Source organism: Gavialis gangeticus, unplaced genomic scaffold, assembly GCF_001723915.1.
Source record: "Gavialis gangeticus isolate Ggan-Ray unplaced genomic scaffold, GavGan_comp1, whole genome shotgun sequence".
NCBI lineage: Eukaryota > Metazoa > Chordata > Crocodylia > Gavialidae > Gavialis > Gavialis gangeticus.
This window is the reverse complement of record NW_017729000.1, coordinates 43,903,658-43,914,643: the sequence shown is the minus strand read 5'-3', so window position 1 is coordinate 43,914,643 and position 10,986 is coordinate 43,903,658. Positions and strand designations below refer to the sequence as shown.

Here is a 10,986-nt window from a genome sequence, read left to right as displayed (position 1 = left end):
CCCCCCGCCCCTGCTTTGTAGGACTGAGCAGCTCTGATATGCCTGTGCCCTGCCCATGCCATTCTCCTTCACTCCCATGCCACAGCACCCTGACTGCGTTGGTGCCCCTCACTCCTTTAAAATGAGAAAATCCACATTTTTCCATGGTGAACGGGGAAACCTGGATCCCTCGTTATAGGGCTTGAGGCTGAAGGTCAGGTCTGTTTAATCACCCGATAAGTGCAGTCATCCTCCTGAAGTGCTGTCTGCAGTGCCTCACCGTTGTTGGAATTTTATAAGTGACAGTAAAGAAACCAGCTCATCAAAGTCCTATTTTATACAGTGATTTAAAAGCCAATTCAGAGTGCCTCAGACATTGGAGCTGTGGTATGGGATTTTTTTGCCCCCCAGGTATAGTATGTCTGATGCTTGTGACTGACTGATGGTGTTAGAGATGCCAAGCCACTATAATTATTATTTATGATTACAGAGAAGCATAAATACATGTTGCATTTAATACACAGATGACAGAGTCCCTCTTGCGAAGAAACTTGTGGTCTGACCCCATTTCTGCAAACTGTTACATCTGTGAGTAACTTGATGCCCAAGAATAGTCCCACCAAATGCAGCAAGGCTGTGTACATGCCTAAAGGTATGTTGGCGCTGTGAGCTGCTGTGTTGTCAGAGAAACCTGAATGAACTCGGGTACCTGAAGCAGGCTCAGTGTCCTGCTCAGGCTAACTTTGTTCACTTCCCACTTAGATTTACATTGCAGTGTAGTTTAGAGAGACCATTGTGCTGAATCAGGACCTATACCCAACAGGCCTTAAGAAGTGACGATTCAGCCCCTATTGGTTGCAGTGAAGGATATGCAGTAGGGCTGTGAGAAACAACACTGTTCCCCTTTTACTTCTGTTTTAAGGTTTCGATGGAACAGTGTTTCGTTTTGAGTTTTTAGTTTCGAAAGCGCTGTTGTTTCATTTCATCAAAACAGTATTTCTGTTTCGACATGTTGCCCATAGGCTATAATGAAGAAGCACGAAACTGGAGGGGGAGCAGCCTCCTGTGATTGCAGGCAGATCGGGGGCCTGCACCCCCAGAGGAGTCCGGCAGAGACTTGCAGCCCTCCCAGGAGTGCAGGCAGGAGGCTGCTGCTGCCACCTGGGACCAGTGCTGAGAGCTGACGGTGGTGGAGGGAGGCCAAGCACAGCCCTGGCGCTGTGCTCCACTTTCCCTGACTAGGCTTAGTTCTATGGGGTGGAGCTGCTGGGTGCTGAGCCTGGTGGAGGGAAGCGAAGTGCAGCACCGGGGCTGCACTCCACCTGCCTGCACAGGGCTTAGCACCCAGTGACTTGCAGCACGGTGGAGGGAGGCAGCCTGCACCGCTGGGGCTGTGCTCCACCTCCCTCCACTGGGCTTAGCTCCCAGTGGCTCCCAGCCCTGCGGAACATAACCCGGTGGTAGGAGGTGGAGCGCAGTGCTGGCTCTGCCTGCTTCCTGCTACTGGGCTGAGCTCCATGGGGCTGGTGGAGTCATTTGGAGCGCAGCCCAGCAGTGGGCAGAGCCAGTGCTGCAGCCCCATGGAGTGTAGCTTGGTGGTGGGAGGTGGGGAGAGCCAGGGCTGTGCTCCCCCCGGGCTGAGCCACATGGGCATGCAGAGCCTCTCGGAGTGTAGCCCTGGCTGTCCCCTGCCTCCCACCACCTGGCTGCTGCTTCAAAACTCAGAACTTTTGAAACATTTTGACTGGTCTCGTTTCGTTTCAAGGCTGTTTCAGAGCCCTTCATTTCACTTCAATTTCGCTGTTTTGAGCTCAGAATGAGTTGAAAGTGTTGAAACGAAATGGCTGGCGAAGCTTCTCACAGCCCTAATATGCAGGGGGTGGCTCTGTTGTAGCTTTAGCTGATAGAGCAGAGATTATAAAACAGATTAGGAATGTTTTTGGCTAGAGTGCCAAAAACACCCCAACCTTGACCCAAGCCTCACCTTGGGGTGCCAGGGGCAGATGCCGGGAGAGCCATGAGGAGCCCAATCCTCATTGCTGGCAGTGGGTGTATATGCATCATTGGGCAGATAGCAGGTGCAGGGCCAGGGTTGCGCTGTTTCAGCCCTTTCTGCGCCATTTGCCTGGAGGTGTATGTGCAGCTTCTGCCACCACAGCCAGTGCTAGGGCTTCAGAGCCTGGTGCAGCTGTTTATAGCCTGCCCCCTCTGTACTGATGCTGCTCAGAGCCCAGGCCAGCAGTGGCAGGTAGGTGGGAGGCTGCAAAGAGCTGCACTGGGGTCTGAACCATACCACTGGCTCCTCGATGGTGGCTGTATGCACACCATCAGGTGGATGGAAGGGGAGGGGCTGGGGTTGTGCTGCTCTGGTCCCTTCCTTACCATTCACCTGACAGTGTGTGTGCAGCTCATGCTGTGGCTCTGGACCTTGGCACAGCTATTTTCAGCCTCTTGGCTGCCTGCCACGGTCAGCCCAGGATCTGTGGCTGGTGGCAACTGTCCAGAGTCTGGGCTGGTTGTGACGTGCTGAACAAAATGGCTTCGTGTGCCATGCTCTGACACCTGCCAGGGGTTGCCAACCCCTGTCTTAAAACATTCTGATATCATGTTTTAAGGCAGAGGTTGACAACTTATGGCCAACAAAGGAATTGGATCCAGGCCACAAAGGTCTAATCCAGTCTGTGGCCTTCAAAGGCAGGATTGGGTATAGAGGCCCCTGCAGCTAGTGGGGTAGCTGGGAGCTCATGGTCTCCTTGTCAACCTTATACTTTGCCACAGAATTCACTGCTGTTCATTGCTGCCACTGAGGGGAATCAGCAGACCAGGGTGAGTGATGGAGGCTTAAGTAGGGGGCATATGGGTCCCTATGCCCAGCAGGTACTGTGTTTAACCCCCTGGCTGCTGCCTGTGCCAACGTTTCCCCAAACAGTAGTGATGTCTCCCATGGGGGTATGAGGCTATATTTAACTATAATGTTAGAATTTAGGTGGTGGCAGTGAAGTCATGAAAATGGCTTGGGCAAGAATAGTCCATTCTCTGAAGTCCATTTTATTGAGTACAGCAGTATATACTTTTAAGCTTAAGACAGAGAAACAACAGAAAACTTTACCTAAGTTAAGACACAACAGAAACTTTGCATAACAGTCTCACCCTGCAGCCAGGTGTTCAGAAGTTTTCTGGAGTCCGTGGTTCCACTTGATAGGTGGGTGGGCGTTCCACCATGCTTACTTTTGCTTGCACTTTTATGGTGCTCTGTAGCCCTTCTCCCCATGGGTGTCTTGACAATGGCACATCTTTCACATCTTTTGTCCCTCTCGGGATGTTTTCCTGGTCTAGTTTTCCTCCCTCTTTGGATGTTTAGTATTTGGTTTTATAATGTCCCCAGTTTTCACATGTTCAGGGATCCTGGTTTTCCCTGATTTAAAAAAAAAAAAAAAAGGTAAATTCCCTGATAACCCCAAAACCTGTGATTCAAATGAAAGGCCTATATATAATATATGTGTATCATGTGAACACAATGTTTTCTTGATGGTTACAATTTTGAAGCAATTTGGAAGCCTATCAGTGCCTCAATCACTATAATAAAATAAACTCTAAATACCTGTAGATTTTGGTGTTTTGATTTTGGGTTTTTATCATGGAAAATCAGAGCTTACCCTGCCCCCTTAGCTCACAGAAGACAGGTCCAGGCCCCTCACTCCCTAGTCCCCTGGCCCTGCCTGTGGGAAATGGAAAACCCGGATCCCTGATCATGTCCTCGTGGTAAAATTATGAAACTGTGGCCTCAACATCCTTATGGTCTGGGGCTGGGGAATTGGCTCTGTGGTTGGACCCAGAGAGTGACAGTCGATGGAACCGAGTCAACATGGCACATGGTGACCAGTGGCATCCCCCAGGGTTCAGTACTTGGACCCCACTATTCTTTAATATATTCATAAATGATCTGGATTGGGGTGCCAGAAGTGAACTGACCAAGTTTGCAGACAACACCAAATTATGGGGTAGTGTGGTCACACTAGAGGATAGGCTGGCCTGAATTGCCAGCCTGGACAAGCTGGCAAGGTGGGTGGATCAAAACCTGATGATATTCAACATGGAGAAATGCAAAGTGCTCTACCTCAGGAGAAAAACCCCACATCGTACTGATAGACTCAACAGTGCTACTCCCACTAGCACCATGACAGAAAGAAACTTGGCTGTCATGATTGACCACAAGATGAACATGAGCCACCAATGCGATGCTGCAGCCGACAAAGCAAATAAAACTCTGGCTTACGTCTACCAATGCGTCTCAAGCAAGACCCAAGAAGTCATCTTCCTGCTTTACTCGGTGAGGCCGCAGCTGGAGTACTGCATCCAATTCTGGACTCCACACCTCAGAAAGGATGTGGAGAAGCTTGAGAGAGTCCAGAGGAGAGCCATGTGCATGATTAGAGGTCAAGAGACCAGGCCTTATGAGAAGAGGCTGAGAAGCATGGGACTCTTAAGCCTGGAGAAGTGAAGGCTCGGGGGTGACTTGGTGGCAGCCTATAAGTATATAAGGGGTGTGCATCAGGAACTGGGAGAACCCTGCCCTGGTGAACAGATGGTTTCCAACCACCGGGCCATGGCTGCCGGGTCACAGCATGAGCCCCCGCTTGGACCCCAATCTGTCTGCCCGGGTGAGTGGCTTCTGGGGCGTGTGGGGTTAAAGCTGCAGGATGGGGCAGCCCCAGGAGGGGGAGGCAGCCAGCTCTGTGCACCCATCCTGCTTCTGTGCCCGTCTGCAGGAAGAAAAAGGTTGGGAACCACTGCACCAGGGCACCCCAATGGAAGACGAGGTCTAATGGTCACAAACTGCTGGAAGACCTTTTCAGATGAACTTCTTCACCGTCCGAGTTCCCAGAATCTGGAACAGGCTTCCCCCTCAGAAGTGGTGCAAGCACCTACTCTGGATGTCCTTAAGAGAGACACTGGGATGCTTAACTTGCTGGGGTGATCTAACCCCAGCTGACTTCCTGCCCCTTGCTGGACCAAGTGATCTTGCAAGTTCCCTTCCAGCCCTAATATCTATGAAATTTATGGTCTGAGTGGCAGTGTTTACAAAGTACTTACTGCACACTTGGAAATATAATCTATTGTAGCCCCCTGCTTTCTTAAATCACATCAGAGTGTATACTGTCCCCTTAAGCAGTCTGGTCCCCCCTGCTTAGATTCAATGAACATCTTTTCTATCAGATACAGAATTAGTTTAAGGGTCTAAAACTGTTTTGACTTACGCCATGCATTTGCCAACAGAGCTTGAGACTGACAAAGGATCTGGATCTTCTGGGATGCAAGCCCCAGTTATGCCTCTATTGGCAGCATACAACAAGGGGACCCAGTAGGCAGGGATCAGCATTCTGGGGTGGCAGATAATTTGCAAGTGACCGCTTACTATTGGTAAAAGATTGCTAACCCCTCTCTTAAGGTATTATCCTCCATGTGAAAGTCTGTTTCTCTGAGGAGATGATTAAGCTGTGTGATCTTCCTGGGAGAGTGATCTTCAGCATAGATGTGGTGTTTTCATTTCCATACGTGCAGCAGGCTTTCCATTTCCCCAGGGATGCAGGGCATGAGGAGGCCTGGTTGCTACAAGGGCAAGGACTAAGTTTGTTGGGATGTTCTGCTGCTTTGGAACAGAAACAAAGCTGTTGCAGAAAGTCTTGTCCTTCAGGGCTTGGAGAGAACTTGAAGGATAGAACTGGCTCCCTTAAAGCCTTGTAGGTTGTGTCAAGCCAGGAGGCTTCTGAGCACTGCCCTCAGCTCTGCAGGCAGCTGCATGTCGTGAAGGTCAAACAAAAACAGTGTGCTGTCCCATCTGCTCCTGAGGAAAGGGGGGAGCTGAGGATGGTACTCGGAGAAGCAACAGTGTAGAAGCATTGATAGCAAGCTCTTCAAAGCAGTGGTGTTGGTGGGGGGGGCTTCCAGAGATACCTCTCAGGTTCTGTCCCCATGGAATCGACAGTTTAGGCTGCCATTAAAAGCACCTCTGTCTAGCACAGCGGATTCAGCAAGGAGACATCCTCTTTAGTGCAGCAGCTAGCAGTTTCCTCTCCCAAGTAGGGAGCAGCAGATAGCAGTTCGCTGTGTTGTAGAAGCCAGTACAGATTGCATTCTCTGGCATACATGATTCCAGCTCCTTCCCTTTCAGCAACACTGTCCAACTTGGTAGCATTTCTGTCTCCTTCCTTCCTTCCCATGTCTTTAGCTCATCTACTAAACTGCCTATATCTAGATCCTTTGGCAACCAAGTTGTGTACCCTACAATTAGGAAACCTCAATTCATTTCTCTCCTATGACTCCATAGGTAGAGACCTACTCAAATCGCAATTTTGTGATTTTTGTTTTTGTTTTTTGCGGAAACCGAAAAATAGCAGTTTTTGTGAACACTGTGAGAGATGCCAGTTTCTGCAATTTTGCATGGAATTGTGTGTGTGTGTGGGGGGGGAACTTGCTAAAAAAAATAAAGCTGGGTCCCCAGTGGGAGCCAGCAAACACTGTGGTATGGCGCCTCAGCCTGCTGAGGGGAGTGGAGGAACCATCAGCAGGAAAGGGAGCAGCTATGAAGGGGGTTCCTTCTGCTGCTGATTGGCTGAGGGGACTGCCTTTCATGTGGCCCTGCCCCTCTCCAATAAGTAGGAATGGGTGGGGCCACATGAAGGGCAGCCCTATCCACCAATCAGTGGTGAGGGAGCAGGGCTGTGGGAGAGCAAAAAAAGGGACAGAATCCCAGGGTCCAAAGAAACTAAGGTATAAAACTAAAGTAGTTCTCACTTCTGATGCTCCTCAGGTTCCTTCTGAGAGAGAAATGTTTCTGTTAGGTGACTTGCACCTACAGGGTAAGTTTAAGTTCAGGGGGAAACTTTTTTCAGTAAATCTAGTAAGCCCAGGTGCATCTCGGGCTCTCTAAGTTAGAGGCCACTAAAGCCTATGAACACAGTGCTTCAGATTAGAAAGAGAAAAATCTTAGACTGACTGCTGTTGGTAGTGTCTCCCCCCCATTAACCTGAGTTTTTTGTTTTTTGGTGCATGGGGAAGAAGGGGGCTTTCCCCCATGAATAGTTTTCAGTGTTTGCCTTTCCTGCAGCTCAACTGGAGTGTTGCCAAGCAGTGGCAGGGTGGAATCAAGGTGCTCCTACCAGCAGCCACTCTTACTGCTTTGGGGAGCTGTGGGGAAAAATGAAAGCATTGGTGTTCTCTGTCTGCACACTTCAACAACTTTTACTTCATCAGACTGGGATTGGAAGGATTTTTTTTGTATTTCGATTAGAAACTTGGATTTTTTAAAAATGAAAGCTTAACATTGGCAGAAATTGGTAGTTGTAGGCTTCCCTTCCCTGTCGCACACCAAGGAAACTTTTCTCTCTCCCTTGACCAGAGAAAGGCAGATTCTTTCCAACTCTGTATAGGATTGATGATTGAAAATCACCTGGAACTTGGTTTACTCAGAGGTTGTAGCCTTACTGTCATAAGTTTCATACCTGTATAAACAGGTTCCTTCTGGCAACACATTTTCTCTCTTGTTGCCAGATTTGTCTTGGAATCTGCACTCCCATGTTTAATGTTTCTAGCATGCCAGTCCTTTGAACTCTTCTATGCTTCCTTATTATAATGGCTTTACTTTTAGGGGTTGTTTTTGCCTGTTGCACAGCTGTGGTCAACCTCCCTCAGCTGGAGGCTCAACAGGCTGCTCTGTTTGGGTATCATTGCACTGGCCTTGTGCAGTCACTTGGCTTGGTTCACTTTGAGTAGGCTGCAGCACTGTATCTTTCCTTGGTGTGTCAGATGCATCCTTTGGGCTCAGGCTCCATTACCCCTTCCTTGATATGGGACTCTACAGTCCAGCTGCACTTGGCCCTTCCAAACCCCTGATGACTTGTCAGTAGCTGATGCACACGCTTCCCAGAATTCTAGCTTTGAGCTTTACCTCTCTGGACGATGTGCTAGGTGAGACAAACATGCAGCCTTCTTTAAGGGTTTCATAAACCCAACTACTCTTTACTGTAAGTACTGTACTACAAAAATATATACTGCACTCCTTTACATGTCTTTTCCTTTGAATCATAGCATGTCTCTCCTGTGTATCCAGTTTCATTTTTTCCAGGTGCTACGGCTTGAATGATGGTGAAATGACCCTCTGTTGTCCCTGGTGTTATCCCTGGTCCCTAGGAATGAATGTCCCAGCCTCGCCGGTATATGACAGTCTTGACAAACAGTGAAGCAAGTTCATTAGTTGTACATGAACAGATTCCTCAAATTGTCACCCTGCTATAAAGATTTAAGATGGAGAAGCTTTTCCTACAAATCATCAACACTGTGTTTTTTGTAATGACAGGGTAGCAATGAGAACTGATAGGACTTTTCATAGCCAACCAAATGTTTCTTTCTCCAGATCACAAGTCACAGTTTTAACTTAATTTTATCTGAAGCATCTAAAACAAAAAGAATTGTGTAGCCTAGATCTCCATGCAACATTTAAAAACCTACTGTCTGGAACAGAAATGTTCAGAAAATCAAACTCCCTTTTCTTCCTTTGTTGCTTTGAGGCAATAAAAAGAAGGAAGTCCTCTAACTTCTCAATAACTATAGGATCAAAGCTTTGCATAAAGATGCTAATATGGCAAAAGAATGTTACAGCTCATCCAGTAAGTCAGAGCTACTTCCTGGATGGAAGTACCTCAAGCTTTTTAGTGTAGAGGTTGACAAGGTTCTTTGGGTAAATCTGATATTTTTTTATTAGACCAACTTAAATAGTTGGAGAAAAAATGTTAAGCAATCTTTCGGGTTTAAAAACCCTTCATCAGGCTGAGGAAGCCTCTGCAGTTGGTGTGGGCTCTTCCTGGATGAAATCTTCCTTCATTTCATCCAGGAAGAGCCCACACCAACTGCAGAGGCTTCCTCAGCCTGACAAAGGGCTTTTAAATCCAAAAGCTTGCGAGAAAATTTTTTTCAACTATTTAAATTGGTCTAATAAAACGTATCAGATTCACCCAAATTCAGGTTCACGTCTGCCTATATCCTTTGCCAACCTCTGCATTAGGGGTGTAGGTTGTAGCCATGTTGGTCTCTGTTTCCTAGCAGTGGGCAGGAATGGTTCAGAGTGGGCCGTTGTTTCTCCCCACTGTTTGCCTGTGGCCATGGCACAAGAGAGCTCTCCACAGTCTGGCCGCGGCATGGTCCTGCACAGTCCAGCACAGGTAAAGCCCTATGCTGACAAATGCTATTGAAATTCCAGCTCTGCAGACTGGATCCAATGGCTCTTTTGTGCTGTATCTGTCCTGTGGGTTGTAGGTTGTTAACCCTTGTCCTAATGGATTTGCACAACAGGCTTAGTTCCACTCTCCAACCACTACTGTGAAGTAGACTTACAGGATTCAGGTGGTGCAGTTTTCCAGAGAAGAATTCAGCTTTGCTTTTAATGTTTGTTTCAAGCACTTCCCAAAAAGAAACTTAATGAGCTGTGTTTATTTATGTATAGCTAATGGAAGGTATGGTTAAAGTGATGCTGTTCCTGTGCTATTACTGTCTAAACTTTTTTTTTACTGCTCATTGTTACAAGTAATGCCTAGCATAAGTAACATTTACAGGAGATGTAGATGAGAAATTTTTCTTTTTCTCTTTGTTTGTTTACTCTGTGCAACTGGACAACTGTTGTTGTTTAGTTAACTTCCCATTTTCTCTTGTAATATTAACATACTTTTGGTTGTGCTTGGGAACCAACTAACAACAGGGCCTCATTGTCTTGCGTGCAGTACAAACCAGAAGTAGACAGTTTAGTCTGTTTGCCTTGTTCTGTTTTGTGGCTGTGTGACAGTCTTACACAAACATTTCTCTGAGATAGACTTGGCAGATGTGGAAATGCTGGAGAGGGCCAAATGTTGCCTTGTTTTTTCTGTCTTTTAGTCTGCTGATACAGTTTTAGGGTTGCAGTCAGTGGACCTTATCTTTGCTTCTGTGAACTTAAAAATGTAGCTGTAAGTTTTGTTTTGTTTGGGGTTTTTTTAAAAAGCTTGTTTGCTTTACTGGTTAACAGTTCACCCAGTAGTGTTTCAGCTTGAGGAGTACTTTTGCTTGGGGAATAGAGCTTAGGTTTTAGTCTTGGTGTGAAATGCAGGACTAAGAATAGAAATTTTTGACAGGTGTACAGGTTTCACCTATGTTGCTTCTTGCTCTTGCTTACAACTCTCGTGAATTTTTTTTAGTAAAGCATGAAAGTGTCTTTTGGTTTAATTTGAAAGCTTCCTTGCTAGTGTGGTAAATGAGTGTGGGTAAATATTATCCTCATCTTATATTTGGAGAAATTGAGGCCCAGAGTGAGAACTTGACATGCCTAAAATCTCACTGTGAGTCAGTGGCAAGAAGCAGCAATAGTTTCTTTTGAACCCTGTCTTGCAATTCTCTGCCCCTTGAGAAACATTCCTTATTTGGGCACTTGGAAATGAAAGCTCACAAGAGAATGGCATTTGGCTCTATTTTGAAAGCCTGTGATCCATTCATGAAGCACTTGGTAATCTGAATATTCAGTCAGATACACTATGCTTGTTTATTACTGTTCTCATATCTTGCAAGTCTGTATTAATGGTTGTAAGCATTGGCCTTCTCTTTGGTGGCACTGTGCAACTCCAGCGTAGTCAGCATCTTTCCTGTCTTGCGTTCTAGTTCCTGCTACAGCTTATGCCTATGGGTTAACTCTAAATGAGAACCTTCTCAGCCTTACGTACTGTAGAACCTAGAGGGAATGCATTTTTTTTCATAACCTTCACAGCTGCCTTCCTCTGGAGATCAATAGAGCTGTGTGGAGAGGTCCTTTCCTTGCCTACTTTCACAGGCATTTCTTTAAGCTGGTCTTGCAGTGACTCATGCAATTCTGTTGAAACAGTAGGTTTCCTTGACTTGACAGAGCAGTTTATAAAAAAAAAAAAAAAAAAAAAAATTTGTGTTGATGGGTTCCCAGCGGGGGGGCATTAGCTAAAAAAGACTAAAATA

At 46.7% G+C, this 10,986-nt stretch overlaps 1 protein-coding gene across 2 annotated transcripts in view; it reads left to right on the top strand.

Annotated features, from left to right (window-relative positions):
* The window catches only part of SIL1 (SIL1 nucleotide exchange factor), a 312,127-nt gene that overhangs the window by 49,235 nt on the left and 251,906 nt on the right, over window positions 1-10,986 (top strand). The window lies entirely within an intron of this gene.